At 47.1% G+C, this 6,510-nt stretch overlaps 1 long non-coding RNA gene across 1 annotated transcript in view; it reads right to left on the bottom strand.

Annotated features, from left to right (window-relative positions):
• Nucleotides 1-6,510, bottom strand: part of LOC119467073 — a 39,712-nt gene that overhangs the window by 17,567 nt on the left and 15,635 nt on the right. Inside the window, exon 2 of the long non-coding RNA XR_005195597.1 lies at nt 128-335. This is a non-coding gene — a long non-coding RNA (uncharacterized LOC119467073). The remainder of the gene's footprint in view (nt 1-127; nt 336-6,510) is intronic.

Genomic DNA, 6,510 nt, shown 5'->3' with positions numbered 1-6,510 from the left:
TGTTGACCAGGATGGTCTCGATCTCTTGACCTCGTGATCCACCCGCCTCGGCCTCCCAAAGTGCTGGGATTACAGGCTTGAGCCACCGTGCCCGGCCTGCATGACTCTCTTTAATCCTCACAATTACCTTCAAAGTTATCATGATGCCAGTTTTACAGATAAGGAAACTGATGGTTCCAGAGGTCATGTCCCACAATGCCAAGTTGAAGCCTTTCACTTGGAAGTTGAGAAACCTCAGGGCCAAAGCTGCCAGGGGTCTTGAACTAGTCAACAGAGCTAGCCTCATTAGCAGCCCACTTAGGATGTTTCCAGTTCAGCTTCTGGCTGAAGGCACACTGCAATGATTCCAGAAGCAATATGACTATCAGTGTCCAAGGAACAGAAAGTTGCCAGAGGCAAAGTGTTCATCTATTAAAACGGGGTGGGGGTATGAAGACTCCTGGGCAGGTTTTAGGCAAATAAGCCTTTACAGGTCACCCAGGGTGGATTCATGTCTCAAGGTCTCAGGGGACAGACATGGATAAGCAGCAGTAGGTCAGAGGTTGAGGAGCTAGACAGGCCTATTGCTGGAGCCACAGAAATTTGCCACCAGTCCTGGATGCATCACTTTTAACCTTTCTATGTCTCAGATGAGTAACTGATTAGGAATGTACAGAGTCCCTGCCAGATGCTCTGCCAAAGAGGACAAATTTGGCCAATAATAGTTACTGAGGGGCTGGGTGCAGTGGCTCGTGCCTGTAATCTCAGCACTTTGGGAGGTCGAGGTGGGTGGATCACCTGAGGTCAGGGGTTCAAGACCAGCCTGACCAATGGAGAAACTCTGTCTCTAGTAAAAATACAAAATAAGCCAGGCATGGTGGTGCATGCCAGTAATCCCAGCTGCTCGGGAGGCTGAGAGAGGAGAATCACTTGAACCTGGGAGGCAGAGGTTGCAGTGAGCTGAGATCACACCATTGACTCCAGCCTGGGCAACAAGAGTGAAACTCCAACTCAAAAGAAAAAAAAAAATAGTTACTGAGGGCTATCAAGTGACTTTAGGGTTACAAAGGTACATACATAAGATCCAGTCCCTATTAGCTGGGCATGGTGGTACATGTCTGTTGTCCCAGCTACTCAGGAGGCTGAGGCAGGAGAATCGCTTGAGTTTGAGAGGTGGAGGCCACAGTGAGCCGTGATCACACCACTGCACTCCAGCATGGGCGAGAGTGAGATCCTGCCTCAAAAAAAAAGATCCAGTCCCTGCTTCTTTCTCTAATCGGGTGACAAACCATCCTGCTTTGCTGGAACTGGCCCAGTTTAAGCACTGAAAATCCCCCATCTCAGGAAACCCCTCAGTCCTGGGCACGCAAGGCCAATTGGTCCCCGTGGAAGGTCTTGATGGAAAGGGGAAGGGGAATCCAGACATGAGATAATGATGAACACTAGCTGCGGGCATGTGACTCCATGTCTAATACAGAGGCCCCAAGGGACTCAGGACAGCAGTGCTGTATGCACCACATCAGACCCTGCAGCAAAAGGAAACACCAAGAATACTGATCCTTCTTTATTTACAAATGTGATATTTTGAGTCAGGCGCAATGGCTCACATTTGGGAGCATGAGGTGGGAGGATCACTTGAGCCCAGGCTGCCTCCCAAAGTGCTGAGATTACAAGCATGAGCCACCATGCCCAGCCCAAAGCAGTTTCTGTTGTTGTTTTGTTTTGTTTTTGAGATGGAGTTTTGCTCTTGTTGCCCAGGCTGGAGTGCAGTGGCCTGATCTTGGCTCACTGGAACCTCTGCCTCCCAGCTTCAAGCGATTCTCCAACCTCAGCCTCCTGGGTAGCTGGGATTACAGGCATGCACCACCACACCTGGCTAACTTTGTATTTTTAGCAGAGACTGGGTTTATCCATGTTGGTCAGGCTGGTCTCGAACTCCCGACCCCAAGGGATCGACCTGCCTCGGCCTCCCAAAGTGCTAGAATTACAGGCTTGAGCCACCGCGCCTGGCGAGCAGTTTTTAATCTCATGTATGACAGTTACTTCTGTGTCAGACACACATAGTCATGTGTGCATTCCTCCTGGACTGTGGGCCCCTTGAAACAAAGTTCATGTGTAAATACCATTTTATCATCAACAGAACTAGTGCAAAGCCCCCAAATGTGCCAGACATTCAGTGAATATTTGCAGAATTTGAGAATCAATAATAATTCCTAAGATATATTAAGTACCAGCCCTGACCTAAGCTTTAACTTTTAGAGGTTAACATGAATTTCTTTTCTTTTTTATTTTTTTAAGTTTCTTACCTTGCTATAGTTGAACTTCAGTTTTCCTACCAAAAAAGGTAAGTCAAAGCATGGTGGTGCTTGGCTGTAGTCCCAGCTACTCAGGAGGCTGAGGCAGGAAAATCACTTGAACCTGGAAGGCAGAGGTTTACAGCGAGCTGAGACTGCACCACCGCACTCCAGCCTGGGCAACAAAGCAAGACTCTGTCTCAGAAAAAATTTTTCAAAAGGAACGAGGTCGGGGCCGGGCGCGGTGGCTCAAGCCTGTAATCCCAGCACTTTGGGAGGCCGAGGCGGGTGGATCACGAGGTCAAGAGATTGAGACCATCCTGGTCAACATGGTGAAACCCCGTCTCTACTAAAAATACAAAAAATCAGCTGGGCATGGCGGTGCGTGCCTGTAATCCCAGCTACTCAGGAGGCTGAGGCAGGAGAATTGCCTGAACCCAGGAGGCAGAGGTTGCGGTGAGCCGAGATCGCGCCATTGCACTCCAGCCTGGGTAACAAGAGCGAGACTCTGTCTCAAAAAAAAAAAAAAAAAAAAAAAAGGAACGAGGTCTTGCTCTGTCACTCAGACTGGAGTGCAGTGGTGTGATCATAGCTCATAGCAGTCTTGAATTCCTGGGCTCAAGCAATCCTCCCATTCCACCTCAGCCTCCCAAGTAGCTGGGACTACAGGTGCACACCACCCTGCCCAGTTAATTATTTATTTTTTGTAGAAATTAGGTTTTGCTCTGTTGTCCACACTGGTCTCCCACTTTTACCTCCAAAAGAGCTAGGATTACAGGTATGAGCCACCTTGTCTAGCCATGAACTCACACTGGACCCTAGGCAACTGGATTCTAGTCTCTGTGTGCCTAACCACCAGGCTGCCCTGCCTGAGTCAAACTGATTCCTACAGCCTCAGTCCTCAAACATCATCAGCTTGGTTTTCTTCACTTCAGAGATGAGGAACAGAGAGGTGCAAGTGTTAATAACAGTAGAACTAGGACCAGAGCTCTGGATTCCAGGCTCTCAGTCCAAGAGCAGCACATTTTCATGGTTACCATATCTCTCAAAGCAAGGCACCCTTGGGGAGCTTGCACGACCTGCGAGGGCCTTCAAGTGCTATTTACTTAGCTAGGTGTGGACTCTGCCTGGCTCCTGGGCTATTGTCTGCACAGCAAATGTCACCCAGCCCCCAACCACAACCAAGGCGTGGGAACAAAGACCAAAAAAACAAAAAACATTCTTTTGCTGGTTTCAGACACCTTGACATAAGTTTTCAGTTTCTATCTAATAACATGCAAATTACTGAAAGAAGGGGTCACTGAGAAGTCTACTGACAAGTATCGCGTCCTAAAAGCAGTGGATCAGGCCTGGATCTTTTCCATGCCTGGCCAGCCTCCAGGACACAGGGCAAGGAATCTAGATTTGAATCCCAGTTCCACTAGCTGGGCATGGCAGCATGCACCTATAGTCCCAGCTACCTGAGAGACTGAGGTGGGAAGATCATATGAACCTGGGAAGTAGAAACTACAGTGAGCTGTGATCGCACCACTGCACTCCAGCCTGACTGACTGAGACCCTGTCTCAAAAAAATAAGTAAGACCCCAGTTCCACCACTGACTAATTTCATAGTCATGGGCTTAGCTTCACGGGGCCTCATTCTCCTCTGAGAAAGGGAGCCAATTCCTAGCTTGCAGGAGCCAAAGAGAGATCAGATGCCAAGTGCTCACACAGTGCCTGACACATGTCCAACACTCGTTAGCTATTCTTCCTAAAGTTGACTTATTTCAAACATCCTCATGTATGTCTCTCTGAAAATAAAGGGAACTTTAAAGTATAGAGGACAAAAACAAGGCTTACTATTTTTTCCTACTCTGACTTTACCTAACTTTTTCCTGGAAACGGGTTCCAAGAACTTTTAGAAGTAGAAAGTGGACAAACAAGAGAGATTTTAATCTGTAAAAACAGCCCTACAGATTCCCTCTTTCTCAGGAAGGCCACTGCCTGCAGCTGGAAGCTAATCCACTTAATCAGTAACTTTAGCTCCCTGATCAGTTTCCAACAAGCAGTTCCTGTTCTTGAACCAGGATATGCAAACATGGGCACTTACTGGAAGGGAGGTTTCAGGGCCTCTGGAATTTCGTCAGCTGCTCACTCTCCCAGGAGAGCTGTGGGACCTGTCAAGCCGGTGGCCAAGGACAGAAGGCAAGCTGAACATTTCAAGGTCTACTGGGCCTCCGCCTTTTCAGTTTTTAATTCAGGCAGAACACATTTAAGAAATGCCAAGAAGGAAACAGTGTGGATTTATGGCTGCCAAGCCAAGTGGGGTACAGAAAGAAAACAAGAGGAAATACAAAAGGTCGTCTACCTCATTATACAAAGTGAGGAGGCAGGGCAGGTACACAGAGCATAGCCTTGTCCCATCTCAGGAGCCCTGGGTTCCATCCCAGCTCCTGATCCCAGAGATATCTCTCCTGGGCCTCCAAGGGAGATCAATAACACTGCCCAAGCCCAGAGACCTGAAGCGCTTTCCCAGGGGAGTGGGGTAGTGAGTGTGTAAAATTTAAGGCCAAATGCAGAGATGGGGAAGGATATTCTCTCTCTCTCTCTCTCACCACCCCCCCCACACACACACACATATACACATATCCTGCCTCCCATTTAAAAACAAAGTTGTTGATTAAGGTCAGGTGCAGTGGCTCACATCTGTGATCCCAGCACTTCGGGAGGCCAAGGCAGGTAGATGACCTGAGGTCAGGAGTTCGAGACCAGCCTAGCCAACATGGTGAAACCCTATCTCTACTAAAAGTACAAAAGTTAGGTGAGTGTAGTGGTGGGCACCTGTAATCCCAGCTACTTGGGAGGCTGAGGCACAAGAATCGCTTGATCCTGGGAGGCGGAGGTTGCAGTGAGCTGAAATCACACCATTGCCCTCCGGCCTGGGTGACAAAGTGAGACTCCATCTCAAAAAAAAAAAAAATTATATATATCTATATTAAGGAAGTGTTGAAGGGGCTGGAGTGAATGTAGGAAGGAGACAAGGGATAAGAGTTAAAATAAGTATATACAGAAATCTAGAAAGATCTTTTTATACTGACTTCGGGACAGTAGCAGGTGTTAAGGCTGAATATATTTTTTTCTTTAGTTTCAAGTCATTTTTAGTACCAGATGAACTGTTACTGCTTTCTTGAAATTCTGTCTCAGGTGCAGGTGGCATCTGGCTTCTTTGGTAGGGAAAAGAGGCAAGAAGAAAAGAAGCTAAATTCTGTGCAAACTCCTACTCATCCTTCAAAGCCCATTTGAATATCCTCTCCTTTATAAAGTCTTCCCTGACGGCTCTGGGGAGTTAGCATCTTTCTCTTTCTTCCATATCACCACTTAGGGATGGTTACAGTTACACTGCATTGGAACTATTTGCATGTCTCTCTCCTCTTCTGGATTCTGCTCCCCTGAGAGCAAGATAAAGGCAGCACAGAGTTCAGGATGAATCCATGACTCCAAATCCAAGCTTTTCTGGCAGTGGTTATGATCATGATGCTAGAAATATCAGTTTATTGCAGTTGTAATGGCTAATCATACCCAGCTTCTAGACACCAAATAAAAAAGCATTGAATGCAAATGATTGAACACAGGTGAAGGGTGGTGAATTTCAGGAGAACCTCAAGTCTGCACAATAGCAAATTGTTCTCCTCCCTCTCATGCTGGTACCTGAGAGAGTGTGGAACACTCCCTTCTGCCTTGGTCAAGATTCGAGGAGTCCCTTTATTTTTTATTTATTTTTTTGAGACAGAGTTTCTCCCTCGTTGCCCAGGCTGGAGTGCAATGGCAGGATCTCAGCTCACCACAACCTCCGCCTCCTGGGGTCAAGTGATTCTCCTGCCTCAGCCTCCAGAGTAGCTGGGATTACAGGCATGCGCCACCATGGCCAGCTAATTTTTTATATTTTTAGTGGAGATGGGGTTTCACCGTGTTAGCCAGGCTGGTTTCAAACTCCTGGCCTCAGGTGATCTACTTGCATCAGCCTCCCAAAATGTTGGGATTACAGGCGTGAGCCACTGCACCAGGCCAGAGAAGTCCCTTTAGAAAGCTGTGTGTTTTCTTCCTTGACATGTACAAGTTAAAAAAAAAAAAAATAGAAAGCTGTGTTTTCGGCCAGATGCAGTAGCCCCTCCCCCCAAAAAAAAAGTCTTGGGGAAAATCACAGAAAACACAGTTTTCTTTCCTTTTTTTTTTCTTTTTTCTTTTTTTTTTTTTTTTT

The sequence above is a fragment of the Cebus imitator genome, unplaced genomic scaffold, assembly GCF_001604975.1.
Source record: "Cebus imitator isolate Cc_AM_T3 unplaced genomic scaffold, Cebus_imitator-1.0 Scaffold258, whole genome shotgun sequence".
Lineage (NCBI taxonomy): Eukaryota > Metazoa > Chordata > Mammalia > Primates > Cebidae > Cebus > Cebus imitator.
Note: the sequence above shows the minus strand (reverse complement) of the source record. Positions and strands in the feature narration are given on the sequence as shown.